This window comes from Dermacentor albipictus, chromosome 5, assembly GCF_038994185.2.
Source record: "Dermacentor albipictus isolate Rhodes 1998 colony chromosome 5, USDA_Dalb.pri_finalv2, whole genome shotgun sequence".
Taxonomy (NCBI): domain Eukaryota; kingdom Metazoa; phylum Arthropoda; class Arachnida; order Ixodida; family Ixodidae; genus Dermacentor; species Dermacentor albipictus.
In genome coordinates, this window is record NC_091825.1 from 38,403,145 (window position 1) to 38,420,346 (window position 17,202).

The 17,202-nt window shown below is 44.5% G+C and overlaps 1 protein-coding gene across 1 annotated transcript in view; it reads left to right on the forward strand.

The window, feature by feature from the left end:
- The first annotated feature begins 2,438 nt into the window (after positions 1 to 2,438).
- The window catches only part of LOC135909520 (uncharacterized), a 78,868-nt gene continuing 64,104 nt past the window's right edge, over positions 2,439 to 17,202 (forward strand). The window contains exon 1 of the mRNA XM_065441501.1: positions 2,439 to 2,811. The gene's annotated coding sequence lies outside the window, so the exon portion shown is untranslated. The remainder of the gene's footprint in view (positions 2,812 to 17,202) is intronic.

Below are 17,202 nucleotides of genomic sequence, written 5' to 3' on the forward strand. Positions count from 1 at the left end.
TTTAGCCACGACGACTGATGGTTGATTCTGGGATTTCATACGGTTCTTTTTTTCTCTCTTCCTTTTTTTTTCTTTTTGATGCTAATGAGTGAACAAGCTAGTGTAACCCCCAGAAGCACTCCGTGGTAGCCTTCCTTCAGTCGACAAACATTCTTAACGTCCGCACAACGCACAGCGTCTACGAGAGACGCGGTCATTTACGGCTTTTGCGTTTGACCTATCGATTTAGTTAGGTTATTTCCCTAGTTATCGGCGCTCATGGGCTACGGCAGCAGCTGTAACTCGAAATGCGCTTAAGTATTAAGACATATACATGGATATGTTGGTTTTGCCCCTTGAGGCCAAAGACACGACACAAGAATTATACAAACTGTATCTGTGTCGTTGTCAGTTAGCATGCTCTGGCCGAAGCTGCTCGCAATATTACGTCACATTTACTGACCATCGGGCCAGGTATACCCTTCGGTAAAACATATATAGTACTTGCAGTTCCCAAAGTAGTCTCTTGGCACGGTTATCCACCTGTGAGAAGGAAGACCGTTATTTGAAATTATTGTACAGTAATATATATGGGATTTGTCTCTTCGCCATCTTGTCTACCATGTTGCCGTTCCATTTTGAAAGTATAGCCGCAATATAGACTAGGAGGTACCAAATGCCACAAAGGTCACCCACTTACTCCAAGATCTCGCGTACAGCCTCTGACATTTACTTGTATTCAAGAGTCGTGCGACTGTCAAGGATTTTTTAAACAAGTTTTACATGATAAATTATTGGGTTTTACGCCCAAAAATACACGATATTATTATGAAGCGCGCCGTAGTGAGGGATTCAGGAATATTTTGGACCCCTAAGGGTTTTTTATGGTGCGCCTAACCCTAAGTACATGGGTGTTTTCGCATTTCACACCCATCAAAAACGGCTGCCGTGGCTGGCATTCGATCCCGCGACCTCGGGATTAGCAACTGAAATCAATAGAAGCTAAGTGACCACGGCGGGTAAGGAATATTGGCAGTTCGGGGAAGGTGGCAGTCGGCACGTAACACAATTTGTTTCCATCCTCATTGCCCGAGAATAGGTACCAGCCGTAAAAGAATGACTCCGTAGAGTGCACTGTTTTTAATGTGATGGAGTCCGCGTCCAACATTTCAGACCAGAATCCCACTGTAACGACCGCAGAACAGGCATGTCGCTTATACGTGCAGTCCCCTGATAGCTGCGGGACGCTGGCGTCAGCCACAGGACCTACGTACTTGACCTCTCTTCAACACTGGCCGACATTCTCGCCTTATTCCGCTCCATCTGGTTTCAACTGAACTGCTTCAACAGCCAATTTATTATGCGAAAATTCAGCCACCCTGACAACTTTACGTTTTTTTTTTAATTTTTACGGTCATCTTTTCTATTGAAGCTAATGCTGTCCTGAATTTCCCACGGTTTCACCTTTCCCAAAATGCCCGCATTTTTGTTAGCCTGTGTCCATACCTTGGGGCATTTTTGATAGACGTTGAAAACATAGCAGGGCCCCTTGACCACGCTGGTCAAAAAGTCATATTATTTTCCTGATGTCTCCTGCATGCTTTTGCCTTCTTGCCGTTCATCAATCTCCTGATTTCCCTGTCACTTGTGTCTAATTTTTACGACTACGATCCCACGAAAGATGACTATGATGTAATGGCCATGGGATTTAGGCTGTCTAAATAAATTTTATTGTGGACAGGACAGCCGCTTTTGCCCATTACGAATTAATATATTGCATTAATAAGCGCCATCCTTAAGCATACACATTGATAGCCAAAAAATTACGTGGATCCCACGCACTGTCCGAATCGATGTAAGCGAAGCTTTCCTTGTGATTTGTTTTGATTGCCGTTAATCAGCGGTAATGCAGACAGCATATGTATGATTTATTCAGCGTATAGTGCAATACGAGAATAGTGAGTAGGTGGCAACTGTAACCTTTTGTGCACTACTGCTCTTTGTTTGCCAAGTACACGACATACAGAGAGCCGTCTTTGCTTGAGGTGTTGTTGTGCTCCATCCTTTGTAATCTGTGAGATGGTTGAGCATTGTCATTGCTTCACATGGCACATCGCATCGAGGCAGACGTGTTGGCAGAATTATGATGCTCTACGTGTCAAAACACTATCAGACTATGAGGCACGCCATAGTGGCACACTCGGATTACCCTTAGTACCCCGGCGGAGTACTTGCAGAGTGGAGACTGACCGCTTCTTTGCTTTATAGGAAACGCCAACGTTGAAGAAAGCAGCAAGGATCGTCCAAACCAAGCTTTCCCGGCCGAAAAGGAAAAGAAAAGACTGAGCACGTGTAATCACAAGGCACCGCAGGCAAAGCATCTTCAGAAGCAAGATATGGCCATGATTTCAACTACGTTATCTGGGGAAAGTGTCCACCTGTCGCTGGATGTCGGAACCTGAAGGGTATAAACGCGCTGCCTACTGGGCATCGGTTGCAGTCCGGCGGAGTACTTGCAGAGTGGAGACTGACCGCTTCTTTGCTTTATAGGAAACGCCGACGTTGAAGAAAGCAGCAGGGATCGTCCAAAGCAAGCTTTCCCGGCCGAAAGGGAAAAGAAGAGACTGAGCACGTGTCATCACAAGGCACCGCAGGCAAAGCGTCTTCAGAAGCAAGATATGGCCGTGATTTGCTCTACGTTATCTGGGGAAAGTGTCCACCTGTCGCTGGATGTTGGAACCAGCAGGGTATAAACGCGCTGCCTACTGGGCATCGGTTGCAGTCCGGCGGAGTACTTGCAGAGTGGAGGCTGACCGCTTCTTTGCTTTATAGGTGAGAATGCCTAATTAGGTATTATTGCTTATTTCATTGTTGCATACTTCTCCGCTGGACTGCACCAGTGTTTCCATGATGGCTGAGTTTGATCGCCTTGCGTGCATGAAATCGATTGCTGATGTTTTGCAGAGCCTCACATGTGCCGAGTGCGACAATAAGTATAATGTAGGAGAGTGCTCGGGGGTTCCGAAAACGAACTTGAAAAACTTTTCCACTAAGGAAAAACAAGAGTGGGTGTCTGACTTGTGTAAATCGTGCATCGCGGTTGCCAACTGGAAACGGTGACGGAGTAACCCAGAAGCATAGAGCAACCGATGTGTCGGCCGAGCTGTCACTAACGCATGTACTGGCCAAACTTGATGTCGTACTGAGTCGACTAGATTTTTTTGAAAGGCCGCAAGAAGTGCAGTTGGACAAGCTCGAGGCTTCCAACCAAGAAATGCTGGCGCAGAGGATGGCAATGCAGGGTATTGAGACATCATTGAGATTGCTTTCATCTAATTATGACACAATGCTGCAAAAGTTGGAGGAGCATAGAAAGGAACTTAAGGAAACAAACAAAAATGTAACTCAACTGGAAACCGAGCTTTTGGCCAAATCTGACAGGCTGTCGAATATGGAGCAAGCAGTAGATGATCTTGAACGGTACTCACGAAAAAGCAATTTAGAAATCCATGGTGGCAAAGCGAGTGATAACGAGGACCTACGAAAGGTGGTGGAATCTATTGCAACCAAACTCGAACTTCCTAGGCCCAGTCACGAGGACATTGAAGCCGTGCACAGAATCAAAGGTAAAGCTAACTCCGTCCCGCCTATTCTGGTGCGATTTTCAAGGAGTGAAACAAAAGAGCATTGGATTGAAAAGCGGGACAGACTGAATGGTGAAAAGATATACTTGAACGATAACCTAACTTCTCGAATGAAGAAACTGCTATGGATGACAAAACATCTGGCGAAAGATAAACAATATTGCTTCGTCTGGGTGCGCAATGGCAGAATACTTGTAAGAAAAACGCGAAGGAACGTCAGTGTTACGCATTGACAATGAACAAGGCTTACATAAAATAATCTAAAATGATTGACCAAGTACACTCAAGTGAACAATGGCTATCAATGAAAGACGAGTGGGCGTCAGAGCTTTCTAGCAGCTGATTGCTTGAGCTAATCCATGTGAATGTGAGAAGCCTGCGCAAACACTGGGACATGTTAAATATTCATCTAGCTAAAGCACTGCCATCATTACATGTTTTAATTTTAACCGAAATCAATATATCAAAAGACGAATGCGCTCACTTTGCACTGCGTGGTTTTCAGTCTTTCTTTCTGTGCAGGGATAACAAAAGAGGTGGTGGCATAGCGGTCTATGTAAAAAGTGATTGGCACTGTGAACGAGTGTCCTTTGATTTTCAAGATGCTGAAGTAGTTACTGTACTAATGACTAAAGCAGATGTGGAATTTACAGTATGTGCTGTTTATAGGCCACCGAGCACTAACCTAAATACATTTTTAGACGATTTGGCAAGCTTTCTCAAAAAGTACGCGGACAGAAGCAGCATTATTTTGGCCGGTGATTTTAATATAGACATTTTTACAGCAAATAAGCCAGCAACATCTGATTACTTAGCACTTTTGGCAAGCTACGGACTTGAAAACAAAATTCAGAGTTATACACGAGAGGAAATTCTCGGTCATCGTTTAACAAGGTCGTGTATAGACCACATCAGCACAAAAATGTGCAAATATAATTCATTTGGCTGTGTTATTAAGGAAAAAGTAGCGGACCACTACTTTATCGCTATAGCAGTTTCAGGAGATGCTGCTGCTCTGACTGAAACAAAGACTGTAGAGAAATATGTTTTGAATTCTAATGAAGTAGATAAACGTGTGAGAACATTCAACTGGGATTCTTTAACGCGGCACAGCGGCCTAAATGCTTATGAACTGTTTGTAGAGGCCTTTAGAGAAATTTACCTTTGCTCAGAAAAGAAAATAAAGCTTAAAAGAAGAAATAAGGATAGCCCGTGGATTGATAACGAAATAATGGAGCTTTGCAGCGTTAAAAGCAACCTCCTCAGAAAATGCCAAGATAAACCCGGGGACGCTCTTGCAAGAGAAGAAATTAGGCAGATGAGAAACAAAGTAAACGCTAAAATAAGACTAGCTAAGAAGCGCTACCACTCAGGCAAGTTTGCAGCTTGCAGTCGTAACACCGGTAAAACACGGAACTTGGTTAACACTCTAATATGGAGACCTGCAAAAAAGAGTATTGATAATACTCTTGCGGACGCCTTTCTCGAGTCACCTGCTGTTCAGATAGCGAATAATTTTAACAAACACTTTATCGAATCAGTAAACAACATTACAAATAGGTGCATACCGGCAAATATGCAAAACAATGTCACGTTCTCTAACATTCATTCTGCTTTTCTGCCTACTGTTCATGAAGCAGAACTATGGGATATTATACGATCCATGAGTTTAACAAAATCTCCAGGTTTGATAAAATTAGGATAACAGATATAGCTGCGAACTTCGATGTGCTCAAATCGACACTACTTTACATCCTAAATGAAACATTAAAAACTGGTCAGATACATGAAAACATGAAAGTTATCATTGTGAGACCTCTTTATAAGAAAGGATCTCGAAAACTTTATGAGAATTACCGACCAATTTCAATTCTTTCGTCTTTGGCAAGCATACTGGAAAAAGTACTCTATAATAATATGGCCTCATTCTGTGAAATGTTTAGCCTTATCAACCCAGCGCAGTTTGGCTTTCGCTCGGGACAGAGTATTGTGGGTCTTTTGGAAGATTTTAATGACTATATCTGTAACGAAATCGATAAAAACAATGTTGTTTTGACTCTTTTCGTTGATTTACAACGAGCATTTGACACATTAGATCATGAACAGTTACTATCAAAACTAAGCAGGTGTGGTTTCAGAGGCCCGTATTACTCATTTTTTAAAAATTATTTAACAGGCAGACAACAGTGTGTCCGTGTGGTGGAGTCCTATAGTTCTTTGTTGCGTGTTAAATCAGGGGTACCGCAAGGGTCCGTATTGGGACCGCTTTTGTTTAACATTTACATGAATGATCTTGCGTGCTTACCACTAAAATCAAAAATTTATTTATACGCTGATGACGCGGCTTTGGTTGTATCAAACAAATTTTCAAATGAAGTCGCTAGAGTGTTACAGTATGATGTCTGTAAAGTACTTGGTTGGTTCATTAATAACAAAATGTTCATTAATAAATCAAAGACTAATATGATATGTTTTCACAGCCCATATAAAGCAGTCGCGGATATTTCCCATGTTTATCTTCACACCAGTGACTGCCTTGCATGCTCATGTCCTCCTGTAGCTCTGGTAAATAGCACAAAATACCTGGGACTACACTTCGACGACACATTGTCATGGAATGTCCACATTCAAGAGCTCGCAAGGCGCTTACGTGCTGTGTGCGCTCATTTGTATGCCCTAAAATCTTTCTGTGAAGTAAATATTCGTAAAATGGTTTACAAGGCACTTGGGGAATCGATCATAAAGTCATCATCATCATCATCATCATCATCAGCCTGGTTACGCCCACTGCAGGGCAAAGGCCTCTCCCATATTTCTCCAACAACCTCGGTCATGTACTAATTGGGGCCACGCCGTCCCTGCAAACTTCTTAATCTCATCCGCCCACCTAACTTTCTGCCGCCCCCTGCTACGCTTCCCTTCCCTTGGGATCCAGTCCGTAACCCTTAATGACCATCGGTTGTCTTCCCTCCTCATTACATGTCCTGCCCATGCCCATTTCTTTTTCTTGATTTCAACTAAGATGTCATTAACTCGCGTTTGTTCCCTGATCCAATCATAAATCAATCATAAAGTACGAAATAACAATTCATGGCTTTGCTTCCTCTAGTAGACTTAAGATAATTAACCGCATCCTAAAAAAAATTGCCTATAGCCTCTTGTATGGCACACTTGGTCACGGGGAAGATCTCTTGCTCAGCATGTACCAGTCAGGCATGTTGTTTGTCGAGCAACAAGTTTTGTTCGACGCCATGTGTAAAAGTTACTTTTCTACTAAATTCAATAACTTGAACGTGAAATCTCGCAGCTTACGTCAGACAGAGAAATATGTGGTACCTCGTGTGCACAAACTACGGCAAGAGAACTCGTGCTTTCTACGTGCCGGCTAATTTCAATAAATTGAATGAGAATGATATCGCGGAACATCTAAACAAATAAAATCACATTTAAGGTCATGGGTGATAAGTATTGCCCACATTCTGTGAAGTTTTCTTCGGGATTTGAAGCATGCGAACCTGATTGCGAACTCATCTCTAATGCCAATGTGTATATTTTTTTGTCAACGTTATATTTCTTTTCCCTGTTGATGCAATAATATCTTTTGTTCAAATAATATCTTTTGTTCACTTTTGCAATATCATTTTTTCCTATATTCTTTTTATTAATTTATTTGTACACATATCAGTACTACCAGCTGACTGCCCAGCCTCGCACACAAGCAATGTTGCTTATGCGGGCTGGATCTGTAACCGTGACATGACTGGATGTAATAAAGATTATTATTATTATTATTATTGTATAACGTGCTCAGAAATCGAAGTGCACGACCGTTTTTGCATTTCGCTCCCGTTGGATACCAATGGATACGTCAATGGATACCTTCACACGTAGGCATCGCCAGAAATCAAGAATATGGTCAACTGGCTATATCTTACGCTCATAACAGCTGTGTCTGCCCTTAAATTTGGTGCAGGCTTGATGGCGTCGTATGCTGATTCTTCGGCACCTACTCAAGCAGCATCCAGACCAGCACGTCGCAAATGGAACGTTCCCGTCCCGTGGTCGCGGTCGAGGCTTGCGTCGTCGTGCTAGAGCGCAACTACTGAAGCTGAGGGTTGGATGCGTGAATGGGCGCGAACGTTTATACAGACAAGGACGTGTGGCCAGTCCATCGTGTACGTCTTGCGGCTGCTGCGAGACAGTTCAGCACCTGATATTGGAGTGTCGTGCTTTCAGTGCGCAACGCATGTCGCTAGTGAGAGACTATCCTCTCCTTGGCCTACGATGTACGACACTCGATGAATGTCTGTACCCTAGTGGTTGTGGGTCTCGTCGTGATCAGGCTCATCGCACTTTAGTTATTTCTTCTAAAGTTAACTAACTTGTTGTCGCGATTGTAGCGTCGATACTATTTCTTCTATTTATCATTCTGTAGTTCTGTGACTTTCAGTGACTGGCCCTACTGCGTGTGTTATGTACTGTGTGTTCAACTTTATTCTTTTAGATTTATCCTGTTGCTCTTTCTTTCCTATCTGCCATTTCTGTGTTGCTGTCATCTCCCTTCTGAAGATTATGCAGGCGTTGTGCCCCTTCCGGTGGCAGTTGCCAGCCTGCACCTCACTTTGCCTTTCCTGTTAAATGCATTTATGATTTCATAACAAATAATACTGTAATATGGTATTTGCTCTGAAAATACTTTAGGCTTTAGGCGTGACCTTGCATGCCCGCTTATTCTGTTACGCTGACGGCTACCGCTGTCGTCCGATGGCCGCCTCATCTGAGCTTCGCCATCACCAGAGAGTACAGAAAGCTGTTTCCACAAACAAACCACCGGGATTCGAGCCCATGTATTCGTAGCATTCTGCATTTGGGAGCTGGACACGCTAGCCATTACGGTGCCACCTACCCCAACCACTTTCGGTTTATCTGCCTTTCCAATTCTCGTTTTTGTTGCAGATGCAGGCAGAAGAGGTGCATAAACGAAAAAAAAAGTGAAGATTGCTTGAGCCGTTAACTGACACATTAGCTTAACTTTGGCAGGCTACTCTCGTTGGAGCGCATGTGCATGGAGCGCGTGCGTGGAGCGTATTCACGCGGCAATTTCCTGAATGATGAAAAGAGAAAATATGACTGTTTTTCAGTTCTAGCAACCTATTATACAAAGAAAACAAGGCTACCGCCAACATGACACTTTTTTTTCGACAACCGCGACACACAACGGCGGACTGATATACTTCTTAAAGGTGCTTAATTTTATTTTTTTTATCACAGAACCGCATGCGCAGGGAGCACCGTGCGTATACCGCGGTCATGTTCGGTAGCCGCGCTTATTTTCCTCTAGCAATATGGCCGCCGGCGGCTTCACGCGCTTCCATAGGCGGTGACTGGCACTGGCACTCCAGAAATTTAAGCGTATAACCTCCTTGCACAGAAATGACAGCCTGGTTGCTAATATAATGTTGGCTTGGATATGCTTGACACGAGGCCCAAGACGGCATTCTGTCTTCTAACGCGTTTGTAGCCAGCATTTCTGGACACGTACCAATTCGCGCCCCAAGTGGTCCCGGCACGAAGCTAGCGCGTTTTCAAATGAACAAGCTGGTTTTTCGCGAGTAACAAAAGCCGCAAGTCGATTATTGAAAAGGGAAGGTGAGCGACATGTTCTGGAAAGCAATCCACACGTGCCAAATGCAGTGATCCCGCTGTGGTAAGCAGGAATCGTGTTCCCGGAATGGTTAAAGATTCAGTAATGGAAGCCTATGGAAACGAAGAAAAATTGTACTCGATTTTCAAGACAAAAAACGCAGTTGTGATTACACTACGACGTGTATCGGTATAGCCGCTGCATCGTATGTAGTCCGGAGACATAGCTTTCGATTGATGCCTATCTGGACTCTTTACACATGGCATAACACAGTTCCAAAACGCGATTTTTGAAACAGTCGTGCAAGTTTACGTGGTATCTATAAAAATCCGTGCGTATCAGTTTTGGAGACATTGGAAGCCGTGGCCGTGTCCTTTAATAACTCGCGCCTATCGTTCCGCGTCATGCTGGCAACGATTCAATGCCGTGCTGCGTTACACCTTTTTTTTAACGTCACGTAGGTCTGAGTCCGACAGTCTCCCACCACACGGCTGAAACAGAAAACTAATGATTTGGTTTCATATTTCGTTTTTTTAGGAGGGCTCTTCAAATTGTATTTGCTATTGACACGCTAAGAAAAGTTTACGCCTTATGAGTGGTATCTTGCCGCACAACAATAAACGTCATCTGTCTTGTGGCATTTCCTTTCTTTAACGCTGCATGCCCGGTACCTCCCAGTGAAGAACGGCATGCGCGTTATCGTCAAGGCATAGGATTGCCGACCGTACAGTAGTGAGCGCACCGTTTTTAAGAAAAGAAACGCAAGCAAGGCAGATGACGATTATCGTTGTGTGGCAGATATACATCCCAAATGGTCTAAACTTTTTTAAGAGTGTATCAGTGGGTTGCTTATTCGTTAAGTCACCGCTTTTATTATCAAATTTTATTCGTTGGACAACATAACAAAGATGCGCATGTCTCCGTGTTATGCAAAAAAAGAACACTCTCATGCCGGGACATACTCAGTAATCCTAGACGTTACACCCTCACCATCCTGTGGAACTACACGGCAATGCACATGCGTAACTGAATGGGCAAACTAATAAACAATTTTATTTCTATACAATAGCCGAGTATAAAAAAAGTTTCAACTGTCTGCGTCAAGAGAGTAGTCTGTTGCAACATCATATACCTATATGGCACTTAGTCGTAACATTGGTAGGGCTTTAAAGCAACGTTTTGATCTGGGATGGGCGGTTATGTCACACGACAGGAGGAAATGGTCTTGCAGTCTCTCAACAGAGGGCCCATTTACTTGAACAAGCTCGGAATTGAAATCGTAGGGTGATTTATTACAGCTGGAGTTTTGAAAGGTAATTGCAGTGCGAGTGTCACTCCATCTGTTTGCACGCGCATGTTTTTGTGAGGCAACAAGGAAGGAGAGGGAGTGTATATGGGTGGCACACCTTGAGCGTCCGTGCGTGTGTACTTGCATTTACGTGTGCGCAAGTGTTTGTGCTTCAGTATTTGAATATGCGTGCGCACGAGTGCGTGAATGCGTGTGCGTGCAGTTCCGTGTGCATGCGTGCGTACATATTTGTGCGCGTATAAATGCGTAGGCGCGTGTAAATTTGAATGCGGGCGAGCATTTGTAGTACCTTTGTGTGTTAGCGTTTGTATGAGTGCATACAAACGTGCGCGCGTGTGTGTGTGTGCGTGCGCGCGCGCGCGCGCGTGTGTGTGTGTGTGTGTGTGTGTGTGTGTGTGTGTCTGTCTGTGTGTGTGTGAGCGAGTTAGCGAGAATTTCCCCGCTTACACCTACTCTTCCGGATGAATGGGATATAGAGTTTACTTAAAACCATTTTTACATCTACTAAACAAGAAAGAATGGCACTGCATTTATAGCATCATCGTTTTCTAAAAGAGAAATCAATGCAAAAAAAAAGGAAAACGCAGCTCCCTCCCACTTTGTGAAAAAGTATGCCCAGTGAAGCTGTGTATGTGGGCCCCTTAATGATGAACTGCACCTCCGTCGCGAGTCAGCCCGGCATTTCACTGTCTTCGGGATCGGCCCACGTATGACGAGTTCTCGACGCCTGCACCACTTCCGCCGCGCGTCGTCCCGGTATTGCACTATCTGTGCGATTGTATTCTACACGCGGACACGATAGTGGGTAAAATAGCCCTTAAAGTGGCCCTCACCAGGCCCCATAGCAAATTTTGGCTATACGCTGGAAGTTGTTACGTGTCCTCCAGGGAGTGTTCTGCCACAACAAAAATTCAAATCGGCTCATTAATAGTCGAGATAGAAATAATTCAATGCCGCGAAACCATGATTTCAGAAGTCGAGATCCACTGCATAGCGAGACACTCTCTCCACTCGCCGCGTCGAGACTCCACAAGTTAAATTCCTTCCCTGCGTTCTCCCATACCGGACCTAGAGAATCGCGTGACGAATACGTCATGGGCCTCAACTTCCTCGCTTTTATTTTTCGCTGTGCTGCGCACGTCTGCTGATGGCGTGGCAAGCGAGCTATTAGCGGCGAAAATTAGAAGTGGCACCCTCTCGCGAGTGACGTCACGGCCAGGACGCCGCTCGCTACGGCTCGTTCGCCTGCCGCGCACGCTCGTTCCCTTCGTGTATACTTGGGGTATGGGTGGCTCGAGCCGTACGTTTTGAAGGATACGTCGGCTTCTTCAAGCTGCCATGCCTTAACCACAGTTTCTTCTTGAAAAGCGCGTGAGTCGAGAAACTCTGCGGCTTGGATATCGCAAGGTATGTAGCGTTAAAGGGGTCTACTTGTTTCGCAATGGACATATGCGCCGTGTCTATGCGTATATTTTGCGTAAAAAGAATGCCTGCAAATTCAACACGCGAACTTGTGTATAATGCCTCGCTAAACACTTAACATTCCCTTAGTATTTAGCTATGAGAGACATTGCATTTTGTATGAAAGAAAAATATTGGTAATTGGCGTCAGCATGTTATCCGATGTTAGAAAGACACTGCCCAGCGAAGCTGTCATCATGATTCTTATTACTCTGCTGTGTTGTTCTATTAAATTAGGGCCATTCATTGATGCGTAAGAAAATACGCGCGTATTTCTTATGAAAATGTTTGCTGCTACTTTCATCCCCCTCTGCAACATGCCTCCAAGAAACGAAGTGCTCATGGCTGCTAACACGACGGCGCGTCATGTAGAGTATTTACATGGTTAATTCACAAACACCATAGTAGAAATTACTTGAGAGAAAAGTTTCGTTGTTAAGATCGAGAGCCAATCAATTTAAAGTGATGAAATGTTTCATAGTGGCCCTCAGTAGCCTTTATCGACAATATGACACACCCGTGAGCACGTAACGGTAGCAATCGACTTTCGGTATGGCAAGGCACGCTATCATCGCGAAACCCTTCCGTTCACTACAACTTCGAATTGATACCATAAAGCATTTTTTACAGCGCAAGCTGGAATGACTAAAGTATTCTCGAGCTACTACAGCGCCGCTTAGATTGCCTATAAAAGGAAAATTCAAGCACCTTCTGTCTCACCATGTCTCGATCCAGCGTTCTTTATTTATACAAACGGATAACTATTCGCTTCGTAGGTACATAAAAGAGAACCTTGCCCAACTGCAGGCTCAATAAAGTTTGCTCCAATCCGATCGCAAACATTCATAACGATAGCACCACAAGCCTTGCATATACTTTCACTTGATTTCTGACCCTCCACCGGGGAGGGGGGGGGGGTTGGGAGGGGATTTCGATATTTTAACTGTGTGTCATACTACTAATGATCACCCGCCGTGGTTGCTCAGTGGTTATGGTGTCGGGCTGCTGCGCACGAGGTCGCGGGATCGAATCCCGGCCACGGCAGCCACATTTCGATGGGGGCGAAATGCGAAAGCACCCGTGTAGTTAGATTTAGGTGCACGTTAAAGAACCCCAGGTGGTCGAAATTTCCGGAGTCCCCCACTACGGCGTGCCTCATAATCAGAAAGTTGTTTTGGCACGTAAAACTCCATAATTTTTAATAATGATCGACGCTTCGACTTCTTTCTGGCTGCAGCCATGCGTTCCAACAGGCATACTTCACTAAAATATTGGGCCGAGCAGCCTGTGTAAGTTCGCCAAACAGATTCGTCATGTATATTCCTCAAGCAACAAGCACCAGTAAATTTCTCAAGTGAGTTGAACGTGTATCACGGAAAAGGAAATATGTATTGGTACATTCCTATTTGTATTCTGTAAATAGCTTCGAAAGCCTTCATTAACTTTGCTTCAAATTTACGCCGCTTGAAATAAACACGTGAAGAACCACCTAATGTTGACAAGCAGTTAAAGCAGAAAGTGGTGCTTGCAGAATCTAAACTCCAGTATTAGGTAAATCCCCGTGTTACTGCCGAGCCTTTCTGTGGAGAAATGCAAACATTCGATGTTATACCATGGACTACTCGTCGTGAGCAAACCTGTTTTAGCGGATTGAAATCAACGTAACTCTTGTAGAAGTCATATATTGCCATCGTTTTTGACATACTTGTTGCATCGCAGCAGGTATGGTATCATAACTGGATTCCTGTGTGCTATGTTTTCGATTGTCCATCCGCGCATAAAACCCTCAATGGGCTGGTTTGCGCCCCTTCGGCTGGCACTGTAGCGTTGCCTTTGAGAGCTGCATTGTTGTCTAAGAAATCAGCTCTTTGAAGAAATGTTCGCAAAGGAAGACGTCGTAAAATATATATTTGAGACGACCATCATAAGTATACAAGCAGAGAGAACGAGTGCGAACAAATGTGAACCCCGTGAAAGCGCCCGGACAATGCGCGAGCTGTAGCAGACGACAGGTGCGAGCCCTTGCCGTGACGTCCCGTGAGCGGCCCTCGCAGCGCCCCTGTTGTTCGTTCTCGGGGCTCATTGTGATGTCTCGTTTCGTGCAGAGCATGATTTTGCGCGTTGTGCACAATGACACATGACTAGCGGTATGATTCAGTGCTACACGAATACTGAGGCAGAACAAGTGGATCGCCGGGTATGCTCACGCGCTGGAACACGGTAGAAAATGGCATAGTTTTGTTACCTGCGCACGCGACTGTACTACGGTGGGAACAAGCAAACGAAGCGGAAGGACATCTGACTTGCTTCAGTGCGAAGTAAAACAAAAAACACGCGAACATTCCGTTTGTGGTTTTTATTATTTCTCTAAACTTGAATTCGTCAATTCAAGCAACAGATCACACAAATAACACATGTTGCTTTGAATAATTCACGTCTCATCATGAGCGACGCCACACTACGGACACAATTACGTAGGCGCAGGGACACGACAACGTCACCGTCCGGCTTGGAGTGCTGTCGCCGCGAGGGAAGGGGAAACGGCGTTCGCATTGAAATTTCAGACCTTTCCGCGGCGCGTTGAGATGTAATACTTTGCAGGCACGATCGTTATTGGTCAATGTATGATCTGTCCTTGTCAGCTGAAAATGGCCAGACCTGGTGAGGGGCCCTTCAAGAGGAGGCTTTAGCTCTGGTTCTCCTATCTAAACACATGCAAAAACAGAATTCGTTTTCTCGGCAACAACTGCACCAAATTTGACGAAGTTTGTTGCATGTAACAGAAGAATTTTAAATTTAGTCAATTTTGTTTCGAATTTTCGATTTAGGCAAAATTTGTCTATTAAAAATTGACAAACTCACTAACTTTCAGAAAACGAAACTATGAAGTGTACAACTCTGTCTTACGGCAATGAAAAATTTTTATCGAAATTCTGTACATTTGCACCAGCCATTTGCAACACAGCAACATTGTTTTGCGATTGCAGAGTCCAGGTGAGAGACAGGGTGGTTATGGAGATGAAGAGTGCAATTTTCTGCAACAGTTTAAGAGCGACTGAATGAATGATTTCATTTATTGTGAGAAAGGTGGAGCGAACATCGATGGAATCAATCGCAAATGCAGAATGCTGCGAATACACGGGCTCGAATCCCGGTAGCTTGTGACAAGGCGAATATATTTATTGCAAAACAACTAGACCCTTTCAACGCTACATAGCTTGTGATATACAAGGCGCAAATTTTCTCGAGTTACGCGGTCTTGAAGGAGAAACTGTGGTTCAGGCATGTCAGCAGAAAGAAGCCGACATATCTTTCAATAAGTACGGCTCGAGCCACCCGTACCCCAAGCATGCATGAAGGGAACGAGTGCGTGCGGCAGCCGAGTGAGCCGGTGACAGCGGCGTCCTGGCCGTGACGTCACACGCCAGAGGGCGCCATTACAATTTCTCGCCGCTAATATGCGGGTTAAACAGCCGCACCATTCTAACTCTAATCTTGCTCACACCTTGTATATTCTTGAGCAATTTATCTCAGGGTATGTTGAGAATGACTGCCTACAAACAAATCATGAAACGGAACATCGACAGGGCATGCCTTTTTGTTGAATCTTCTCAGACTGAAATATGAAATGTGCGAAGCACTAACGCAAACCTGAAAACTATGTAATTTTTTTGGTGCTACTGTGTGCTACCTTCGAGATCGGCCCACGCGAGAGGCCGCACTTCTACCAGAAGCTCGCCTTCGTGCATAGGGTTCGCCGCCAGTGTTTCTCGGTAAACATTATCGTTGCATAAGCTGCAGCTGCCGGGAAGCGTGAGAAGCAGTCAGGGCTTTGTGAATGCTATCGCATTCTGCTCTTAAAGACGAACTTTGTTTTCTGTTTACTTTGAAAGACAGCGCAGCCGACAATCGTGGTTATAAATCCCTTGTGCCCTTTCTTCAATCGTTGCGGCTCATTTTGCCATATTCTATGCACGCCCAGCAATTACTGCATTATTCAAAAAAGTGGTTATGCTACACAACATGCAAGTTATGGAAGCAAACAAATACCCGCTATGCACGCACACGAAAGTTTTGCATCTTTTGTTAGAGAAGGTGGCATTAGATTGCACAATGCACTTTTGAGAAGGGACATGAAATGCAATATAAACTGGAATAACGAAGAACCGTCGGCAACCACTATCATTCACTGTTTCGTGACACGCCTTTTTTTGTAAGTTTGTCCTATCGATAATAACCGCAAAGATCGAGTCACGCCGAAACTTCATTTCTGTCGTCGCAAGCGTAACTAGGTTCATTACGTAACATAGAGCTGTCCAATTACCCTGGCTTGCGAAAATTACGGCCACACTCAACCTGCGGCTTCAAGTCTCGTCCACCTTGTTCAAATTCTGGTGGTTGCGACTTTGCTGTTCTGAAGTTCATTGCATTTCGGATGTTCTATTACGCCATGGTCATTTTTTCTCGAAAATGGCAACATAATAAGTAGTACCACTATTATTAAGTGTTTGGTCTCTTACACATGCGGCTACAGCAAGTCTGTCTGGTCATTTATTAGGTCGAAAGCCTTATATGCCACGTGAAGCGAAAAATCCGGCGTCCACCCAGCGTTATCATCCGATGGTACAAAACTTCGTTCAGTCTTGTTCATTACATAACGAGGGTCTGGAATCCGGCAACATGGATGTCTCCAGGTAGCATCTGTGGGTTTATTGACTAGTTGCCTTCACCCAATAAGACCGCGTGCACTCCTGACACCTGCGGTAAAACGAATGTTCCACATCCGCCTCCAAGGTTTTTGGGTGGTGGCGCTGGCTAATACTCCCAGGGTTAGTTTTAGTAGTAAGACATCAATAAACCAGGAAGTTGATGGAAAAATGGCGCCGCGGTCGCTCAAATGGTAAGAGCATCGAACCCGTAATGCGAAGACGTGGGATCGTTCCGCACCTCTGGCCATTTGCTTCTTCATCCATTAGTATTTCCAATAATTTATCATTCCTTTAATTTAATTAGCAAGTACAAGTGACTCCCCCTTGCTGTCGTTTGTGTGTTTGTCTGTTGGCTTATTATGATATAATTATTATAGATTGAAGTGAAGCGGAATTCTCGGAAGCGTTCCGTCGGACACATGTGTGCGCCGCGTGAGAAGACACTGTAGGCGGAGC